At 51.3% G+C, this 10,059-nt stretch overlaps 1 protein-coding gene across 1 annotated transcript in view; it reads right to left on the bottom strand.

Moving 5' to 3' along the window:
* Atg101 (autophagy related 101) overlaps positions 1 to 2,304 on the bottom strand; it is a 7,098-nt gene extending 4,794 nt beyond the window's left edge. The window contains exon 1 of the mRNA XM_021183431.2: positions 2,029 to 2,304. The gene's annotated coding sequence lies outside the window, so the exon portion shown is untranslated. The remainder of the gene's footprint in view (positions 1 to 2,028) is intronic.
* Positions 2,305 to 10,059: the final 7,755 nt, after the last annotated feature.

The raw sequence follows: 10,059 nt of genomic DNA, 5'->3' as shown, positions 1-10,059 counted from the left end.
GCAGTGTGGGAGCGCTCATGCAGATGTCCAACAGGGGGCAGTGAGGTGTGCAGTGTGGGAGCGCTCATGCAGATGTCCAACAGGGGGCAGTGAGGGATGCAGTGTGGGAACACTCATGCAGATGTCCAACAGGGGGCAGTGAGGGATGCAGTGTGGGATGCTTCTCATGTCCAGCAGTCCTGGGTCGATACCTAACAGAGCTCCTGCTTCTTATTCATTTGTAAGAGGAAAAGTCTGAGCTGGTTGTAGTGGCACACACCTTTAATTCCAGCACTCAAGAGACAAAGGCAGGTGGATCTCAGGGAGTTCAAGAATAGCCTAGACTACATAGTGAGCTCCAGGACAAAATAGAGACACTTGTATTTAAAAGCATGACCCCCTCACACATACAAAGAGACAGACAGACAAGATCTGTTCCTAGACTGACCTCTTTCCCAGTCCCTCCTAGACAGGTGGGACTACAGGGCGAGCTTGGCTCTGCTACTCATTCCTATAGGGAGTTTCAATCTTTTGTTTTGTTTTAGAGTCAAGGTTTCTCTGTGTAGCCCTGGCTGCCCTAGGCCTCCCTCCAAAGACCAAGCTGGCCTTCAACTCAAAGATCCTCTTTTTTTTTTTTTTTTTTGGTTTTTCGAGACAGGGTTTCTCTGTGTAGCCCCGGCTGTCCTGGAACTCACTTTGTAGACCAGGCTGGCCTTGAACTCAGAAATCCACCTGCCTCTGCCTCCCGAGTGCTGGGATTAAAGATGTGTACCAACACCGCCTGCAATCTCAGGTATTTTACAACAGAAACAGAAGAACTAAGACTCTTTCAGACCTTATGAAAACCACTCAGCCTTTGTAAACCTGTTTGCTACCTATAAATTGGGACTTCAGCAAAGATTTAGGATATTTTAATGTCAAACAGTCTACTAGTTAAAAACAATGACTCAAACTTCAGGCATCCAGGACCAGAGTGCATAGCTCTGCCCTACAGCTGTACAAGCTGAGGGTAGTAGTTCAGTGGTAGGGCGTTTGTCTTGCATGAGTGAGGGGTCCAATCTCCAGGACCCATAAAAAAGGGAGCTAGTAATAACCTTCAAATAACAGTCTCAAAGACTGAAAAGTTGGATGTGTATACCCCTTAAAACTGCCTGTCAGGTAGCAAGCACAAAGCGTTAGGTGCTAAATTTGTTATTATACTGTCACTACTGGGTAACCGTGCAAAGAACCACTGAAGAGGTGGGGTGACAAAGGGACCTAGGTAACAAACCGAGCCCACAGGGAGTGCAAGCAGTTACTTTTCCTAGATGTGTGTTCTACCTGTCCCTTTCTTGGTGACTTCTCACCACCTCCAACACATGCCATCTCATCTTTAGACAGTTCAACTATCTCTTCTACCAAAGGAATCCTCCTCGCCTTGTGTTTCAATCTGCCTTATTAGTGTTTTTCAGATGGGGGGGGGTGTTGATTTCTGAGACACCCCTTCATCTAATCCAGGCTGTCCTCCAACTCCTTGACTGAGGCAGCAAATGTTCTGCCTCAGCTTCCCAAGAGCTGGGCTTTGTCTCCATTCTGGGTGCAAGGCAACAGTGTGTGGACCGCTCTGCCATCAGCCTGGCTCCCCCTCTCATACCTGTCCCCACAGGGTGTTTTCTGCCTCTCACTATTCCTACAGCAGAGAGACTATTTGTCGCTATAAACTGGCTCCTATTATCCCCTCAGTATATCCTGGCCAGAATACCAGGTTCTTCCAAGAGTTCCTTTCTCATGGACCAAGGATGCGACGGCTCCCTTACTCGTTATTATTTATCCTCTTGTTTAATTCCATTCTGCATTTTCCCACCTAGAAATTCCCAACTTTGGTCCAGCCTTTCCAACTGTTTCTCCCTCTAACCAGCAACTTCCCTTGGTTTCAGCGTTACTCCAGGACCCACCCCCTTCCTTCCAGCCTCAGCCAGTTTTTACAGAGAGACAACATTTGCATTTCCCTCTGGTCCCCCTAACCATCAGGCTGAAGTCTATCCGATCCAGGACACGCCCATGCCCCACCTTGCTGGTAGAAATCCGAGCAGGAGCCACTCAGCCTCGGGTCCCCTTCTTCCCCAGCGCGGTAACACGCAGTGTTCGGGGACAGACCAAAAGCAAAAACAGGCTATTTGGATCCGCACCGAGAATTCTGACTGGACCGGACGTCAGGATCGCTGCCCGCGACCTCGCGCCGGCTCGGGACAGCAACGCAGACGACGAGGACAGAGTCCAGACCCTACAGACGCCAGTCCAGGCCTCCGCTTCCTCCGCCTGAGCGGCGCGCGGGCCGGAAGTTTTGCCCGTTCGGAGGGCAGAACCGGAAGGAACCATCCGCGCCCACGGCGGGTGCTGGCCAAGCTCGGCTCGACCCAGCCGGACGCCGCTGCAGCCACGGCGTCGGGAAGCTCGCACGAGCTACATACGCTCTCATGATGCCACGTAGCTTTAGTACTTGGGTGTTTTTTCTTGTTTGTCCTTCGGGCCCTAGGCTCGTTAAGAGGAACCCCCCCTCCTTTGGACGAGTCCATTCACTCCCACCACCGAGAATGTTGTTTGGGATGGGACAACTCACTTCCGCCATCGAGACGAGAGGGACAGAGGGGACGGATGGACTCTGCGCTGCCCCTGGTGGCCGGGCGGAGTCGGCGGCGGAGAGCCCTCCCCTGCGACCCATCGTGGGGCCCCCACTCGGAGCTGACAACCTTAAGACAAGAGGGATCCCGAGATCAAGGCCATACATCTGAGAGGCGCCTGGGGATGAGCGCACGCCGGTGTGCTGCAGGATACTGAGCGGATGGTGAATCTGTGTTGGCACAAAGTGCACAGCAGTCCGGGTTCACTGAACTCAGACCCACAGGAAGATTCTGAAAAGGGAGCTTAGTCTCCCTGAGTTACCTTCTTGCAGAAGCACTACCTGATGTTGTGTCATGACCGAGCAGGTTGCTCCTCTGACGTTACTTATCCTTTCCGAATCCCCATATAAACAGGGAGCTGCTGTGAGGGATCACAAGCGATACTTTTGTAATCTATAAGGCGCCCTATAAATATAAATGAAGTGTTCCTGCTGAATAATCTCTCGGAGCGTTTTTAGTTGTCTATGTTGTTGACAAGCCCAAGAGCGCACAGGTTCGGTCAGTTGCTCTTAGCGCCTAAAGAGCGCACACATCCCTAACTTCCAACAGGGGGCACTCCTGAGTTGTTTAATGTGAGCATTAATATGCTCGGTTTCCAAACACATTTCATCTCCAAAGCAGTGATTGGTTGTCTTGTATCTAGCAATCCTACAAGGTGGATGGAAATTTGACAATAAAAGAGGTTATGTCACTTACTTAGATAGATCACTAAGTAGCAGAACCTCCAGTTCAAACCGGTTCCTTTTACCAATACAGGGGCTCACCTGTCTGGCTTCTCCTGCACAACCGGCCGTACACACTACCATTCTTTAACACATCTCACCCACGGGAAGGAATGTGTCAGATGTACCGCACTTACTGTGTGGAAGAGAACCTCCTTGATTCATGGTATGTTTGCCAACTTCCAACGGTGTCAATTTCAAGCTACGGGACACTGCTGAATTCGGAGTCTAAAGTGGATAAAGAATTATACTACTAATTGATCTAAAGGAATACAATGGGCTCCTGAGGGTTAACACCAAAGGAGTCGGGTGTCGAACCCAGGACCTTGTGCATGCTAGGTGAATTCTCTCCCACTAAGCTACAACTCTAGCCCAAGCTCAAGCTGTCTCAATCTCTTTGCTGGCACTAACCAAAGGACACCATTCAGCCTTGATAGCCACCATGCAAGCACTTCAAAAGCCAGGCAGTGGTGACTTACCCACAACTGTGCCTTTCACGTGAGATAAAATGTTACTCAACAGCCCCAGTTACAGATAATGAAACTGTGACTCAGTGGTGTGCAGTACTTTACTGTTGGTTAACTGTATGTGACACCCCCAACTTGCCTGGAACATCCCCAGACACTTGTCAGACTAAAGGTGTTTCTGGGGAGAGCAACACTGAAAGTGGCAAACTCAGTAAAGGGGATGGTCCTCCCAGAGTGGTGGTCACCATCCACTCACATACACCTCTGCCTGAACACAAAGGTTCAGTCCCCTTTGAGGAGTGTTCTTTACTGCTTCAGGGCGGGGGTATTCGTCCTTTCTCCAGGCTCTGGACTGAAGCACTCAGACTCAACCTAAACCTTCTTCTCTCCTGGCTCTCGCATTGCTAACATCAGCTCTTGGGCTGTCTCTATAATGATATAAACTATCCCACATAATAAACTTGTAATAAATATGTCATCCCATGTGTGCGTCTGTGTCCGTGTATCCCACTGGTTCTGTGTCCCTGTACTGACACCTGCCAGGGCCACATAGCTGTTCTTGCCTCACTCTTCCGATGTTTTTACTCACTTTATTGTTACTTCGTTGCTGCTGCTGCTATTGTTGTTGTTATTGTTGCTAGTGTGCTGGTGACTTTGAGAGAGCCTCTTTCCAGGGCTGGCTTGTGATTCTTGGTTCCCCCCAATCTCCACCTCTGAGAGCTGGAGAATGAGCCTGTAGCCTGTCTTCCTTCATAGCTCTCTTCTCCCTATTCTTCAATCCGTCCTCCCCGTGCACCCTCTGCTGCCTGCCATTGAGGCTGAGTCCTTTCACCTCTCTGGCTTCCCATGCTGGCCAAGCCTCGCCTCCTCAGACCTTCCTGACTCTTTCCAGGACACCTCAAACTTTGGGTCCCATCCTTCTCTGATTATTACAGCCTTAGCCAAAATAAATAAATAAATAGGTGTGTGTGGCATGAGTTCTCTGGTCCTACGCCCTGACCCGTAATGATCAAGATGCAGTTGTTTAGTCAGGACATTATCTGACTGTAATTTCCACTGCTAAAAGCCATCCTGAGATACAGTGTGAGTTCAAGGCCAGCCTGAGCAGTGAGAGAAATGTGTGTAGAAATTAATAGTCTAAAGAGAGCTGGAGAAATGGCTCAGTGGTTAAGAGCACTGGCTGCTCTTTCAGAGAACCTGGGTTCAATTCTCAGCATCCACATGGCAGCTCACAACTCCAGGTCCAGGGGATGCAATGGCTTCTTACAGCCTCTAAGGGCACTAGGTACCAGACATTCTGCTGTACATACACACTTGAAGGAAAAAAAAAAGAGATATATGCAGAAAATAAAAAGAAAGAAATCTTTAAAAGCATAATAAAGTGAATTCTGGGACTATAGCTCAACATCCTCCAACCTGAGCCCCATGAAGTACCATACAGAGCAGATTAACCAGTCTAGCTGTTTGGAAGTGCCGAGGCTTACAACAGAGATGAGCCGGGAGACACACCTGGGCAAGAAGCATCAAGAAATGGTCTGAAGGCTGAAGAGATGCCTCTGTGGTTAAAAGCACTTGCTCTTGCACAGGACCCAGGTTTGATACTCAGCACCCACATGGCAGATCCCAACTGTCCACTGGCACTCTCTTTGAGCCATCAGGTGGTCCAAGACATGCATACAAGCCAAATACTCGTGCATGCAAAATAAAATAAATGAGCCTTTTAAAATGGGAAGAAAATAAGTGGTTTGGGAAAAGTTGCATCAGGAGTGAGGAGGGCAGTTGCTGCTGTCATCCTCGAAGACACCAGTCTTCTGGGAAGAAAAGGGATACACTCAGAGTCAAGAGGAAACCAGGCCTGGTAGTTCAGTCCTCTATTCCAGCCTTGGGAGCCCAAAGATGAAAAATTCAAGGCCAGCCTGGGCTACAGAGTAAGTAAAAGGCCAGCCTGGGCTACAGAGTAAGTAAGAGGCCAGCTTGGATCACACGGCAAGAAAGACCCCATCTCAAAACAAAACAAGAAATCCACCATCGTTAAGAGAAGTAACCAGTCACATTCTCAGAAAGGTGGGAAGTGACATGAGAAGAAAAGCCAGCCCTCTGCGAAGAACACAGGACAGCAACTTAAGCAGCTGGGCAATGGGGGATGGGGTGTGGAGGGTGGGGGGCTGCTAGGAAGCCATGGAGATACCGAGTTTTCTGGAGAAGGGGACAATGAGGCTGGCAGAGTGGACTTACTGACGATTAAGAGTGGAGCTCTGAGGCAGGATAGGCGAGGACAGAAGAGAGAGTCCTGTGTCCCAGCAGCCAGGCAGCCAGGCTGCTGACTAGGGTGCTATCAGTCGTGCATGCTGCAAAGGTCTGGGGAGAGACCTTGAAGACCAACCCAAGTCCTTGGAAGCAGGCAGCTGGCGTTGCCTGATGAATGTGGCCTCGGATGGCCCCATTTCATCCTGGGGTATACCCGGGGGGAGCGTTGAGCTCTGAAGCTGGGCCCCTGAAGGCCACTCCGGCTGCTGCAGAGCTGACCCCAGTGGCGTCACAGGGCGTGACTCAAGCCCCAACAACATCTCCGAGTGGGACTGACGTCAGCCTGGGGGCTCCTGACGGAGGCCAGCCTTGCAGGAGAGCCAGAACCCTGTCTGCTGACCCTCTAGCTAGGCCACGGGGTGCAAAGGAGACCAGCTGTCCCCTTCTGACATCTGTCCCCTGGGATCCAAGGCAAGGATTCCTCCACCTCCCACCCTTTCTGAGATGTCACGTCCCACCTCCGCCCTCTGTGGCAGACAAAGTGACTGAGCGGAGGAGAGAGTGGAAAGTCATGTGGGAGAGAGTAGCAGAGATGGTGGCAAACTTGCCAGCTTCATCAGGATGTGTGTTTGTGTCTTCTGTCTGACCTCAAGACTTTAGAGGATCAGCTCCCCTTGAGTTTCAAGAGCTGTGTGTCCATTCACTGTAAAGGCCTATATGTCTGGCCAAGTGGAGTGTGAGTGGGGCTTTATTTCTGTGCATTTGTCCCTCAGTGAGAGAGTATCCTTCCTCCCTGCAAATGTTGTGAATTTGTTTCTTTGAGAGCATGTGTCTATCTATCTATCACTCCTGGGGAAGAAGTCTAGTGACCGTCTTTGAGAAAAATCCTAGGATTCAGGTCAGGGTCTATATCTCTCCTTGGGGACTGGTTCTCTGGACCAGGTTTCATGCTAAACAGGGACAATCTATCTTTATGGTATTCCAGCTCCCTGAGACACTGGGAAAAGATCCAGGTTTCCTACTTGGTTACCCCCAAGGCTGGCCTCCTGGGGGGCCTCAGGCTGGATGAGCAGGGCCAGTCAGCACCAGGCCTGCCTGGCTTGCAGCTGGGCACCGCTCCCTGCTAACACAGCATGTACCAACGAGGACAGGCCCCCCCCCAACACCCTCCCCTAACTGGCTCAGCTGCCACCCCCAACCCCCACAGCCAGAGAGAGCCTGATTTATGGTCATGGGTGGAGGAAGACATTGCCAGTGTCTGGGTCAGACCTTGAAGAGACCTCAAGTGGCTCCCCCCAGCCTGCCAGGTTCAGGACCCAGCAAGACAAGAAAGGAGCCGGAGTGGTGAGGAAGATGAGCAGACAAGAGTGTAGGGGAGGCAGGCCCATGTAAGAGGCCAAGGCCAAAGGTGATGGGGGTGTGCCTGGAATGCAGGGCCAGGCTGGAATCCAGCTGGGGAGCCTGGAATGGGCCTCCTGCTCTCAGAAGGGACAGCAAATAGGCCTTTTTTTTTTTTCTCACCTGACTCTGAAGTTTTAAATCCTGACAGCCATCAAGGCCTTCACCAGGTAGCCCCCCAAACTTGGGGCTAGCGAAAGGCATAGGAAGCATCCTGAGAGCCTGCACTTAGCACAGAGCTAGAGACAGAGCCTGGGGGTGAACACGGGTTCAGGGAAGAGAGTTGCTAGCTGAGCTATGGGGCCATAAGTCCAAGCCTGGACATAAGTGGAAATGAAGCAGGCAGGAGGCTTGCCTGCCGTTCTCACACTCTGAGAAAGTCCATTGGTCCTGGGCTCTCTAAAGTCAGCGGTGTGTTGGAGAGGGACTGGGGTCACTCACACATTGAAGCTAAAGCCCTCTAGGACCCCTAGCTCAGCTCTCATGGGAGGCCATCCAGAACCACCCTTGTCCAGGACACAACCTTGACATGCATCCTACGGCTGCTCACTGCCCAGGACCACAACAGGGCCTCCTGCCTCACAGGCCCTCACATGCGTCCATCCGCAGGATCGGGGCCACTACCGTGGAACAGCATATGTAGGATAAGAGCAGATCTGTAGTCAGCTCAACTCAGCAACAGCACAGACAAGCCCCTGATCTCCTCAAGGCGTGACCTCCAATACCTCCCTCCAACGGAGACTGGGTGGGCAGGACCAGATGTGAGGCACCCTCACCCACCCAGATCTAAAGGAAAAATGAGCTGCTGCTGCTGTGCTCACCTGAGAGCCCACCCTCCCCAAGGCACAGTCATCTCAGGGTTGGGGAGGGGGACAGGGCCTCTGGGCACTGAGCCCAGCGTGGGTGGGGGGCAACTGGGAGGCAGGTTTCCTGGGTCTCCCATGAGGACAAACAGTAGGCTTTGAGGCCTTGGAAAATCCCGCCCGGGATTCCAGGCCCTGCCAGCGTCACTGCCTTTTGACTATTGTCCCCATCGGAAACGGGCCCAGCCCCCGACCAACAGGGACAGAGCCGCCATTGTGAGGCCCCAATAGGCTCAATGCCCCCTTGTTCGCCCTCTCAGCCCCTAGCAAGACTTGGAGGCCAGTTCTTCCAGTTGCTGGTGGAAAAGAAAGGGCTTGCCTGCAGGCTCCAGCCTTCGGGTGGGGCAGGGCAGGAGTCGAAGATCAGCCCCCACCCTGTGCCTCAAGTGCAAAAAAGTCCGGGAAAGGAATTGCTGTCATTGGAGAGTCTTTTATTTGCAAAGAATGGGCTGGACAGCCCAATGGTCCAGAGACTGCACACACCCAGCACAGCCACTTAATTAATAAAGCCCCAGGGAAGTCACTTCTCTCATCTGAAGGGGATTAACTTCTCATGAAAATAGAGTGACTAATGTTTATCTAGGTACAGGCCTACAATCCCAGCACTGGGAGGACGGGACAGAAAGAACTGTTGTGAGTTCAAGGGCAGCCTTGCCACACTGCAAATCTGTCTCTAAACCAATAGAAAAGCAGGTGATGGTGCGGAATGCCTTCTGTGAAAAGGATCTAGTAGGTAAAGGACCAAATATACAGCAGCTGTCAACATGCTAGCTTAGAGTCTGGTAAGGGCTAAGGTTTTCCCTTCTCTCTCTCTCTCTCTCTCTCTCTCTCTCTCTCTCTCTCTCTCTCTCTCACACACACACACACACACACACACACACACACACGTAACTTGGGGGTATGAATTCTTTTGCCTGTCCCAAGGTACAAGGAAAACAAGAGGGAACTAGTCTGGACATTAGCTACTACCATTCTGCTCCCAGACTGCGTCATCAAAGAGATGGGGAAACTGAGTCTGGATGAAGCACTGGCTTCTCTTAACAGCAAAGGGAAGTGGGCCGGGTGCTAGGGTTGCTGGGAAAGCTCACTTGGAATGAGGTGTTGTCCCAAGATGCATTCTTGGACCATGCTAGGCAGGGTCTGCCCGAGCCCATAGACCTTTCTTAGGACTGAGGCTGAAATGCACTCCCAGATCTCAAATAAGGAGGCACAGCTGGAGATACTTAGGGAATCTTTCATGCTGAGTTAGAGCCTAGAAGCGCTTATGTCTTCCTGACTGTAGAGCAGAACCCCATTTGGTCCGCTCTGATCCAGTTCCTCTCATCCAGAGGCCACGGAGATGTTGCCTTGGGTCCTGAAGCCAAGGGTACTGAGAAATGACTGTGAAGGCCATGCCTTCAGGGCTCCTGTGAAATTCTGGAAAAAGAGCTGAAGCTAAGCACCATGAAGGTGGATGGCCCCTGCCTCTTGCCAGCCTGTCACAGGCCTAAGGATGCTCTCCGTTTAGATTCATGTTTCTTTGGTCATCTTCACCTCCAGTTCTGGGTATCAAATCTGGAACTCAACCATTTAAGGCAAATATTCCTTCACTGAGGTATAGTGCCAGAACCTTGCCTCTAAACCCCCAAGGGAGAGGCAGATAAACACAGGAGCTAGAGAGTTTGGTAGGACCCTTGGGTACTGGTAATCACTTCAGAACAATGTACCCGCCAAGAATCCAAGG

Source organism: Mus caroli, chromosome 15 (assembly GCF_900094665.2).
Source record: "Mus caroli chromosome 15, CAROLI_EIJ_v1.1, whole genome shotgun sequence".
Taxonomy (NCBI): domain Eukaryota; kingdom Metazoa; phylum Chordata; class Mammalia; order Rodentia; family Muridae; genus Mus; species Mus caroli.
The sequence above is the reverse complement of the archived record's forward strand: the minus strand, read 5'-3'. Positions and strand labels throughout refer to the sequence as shown.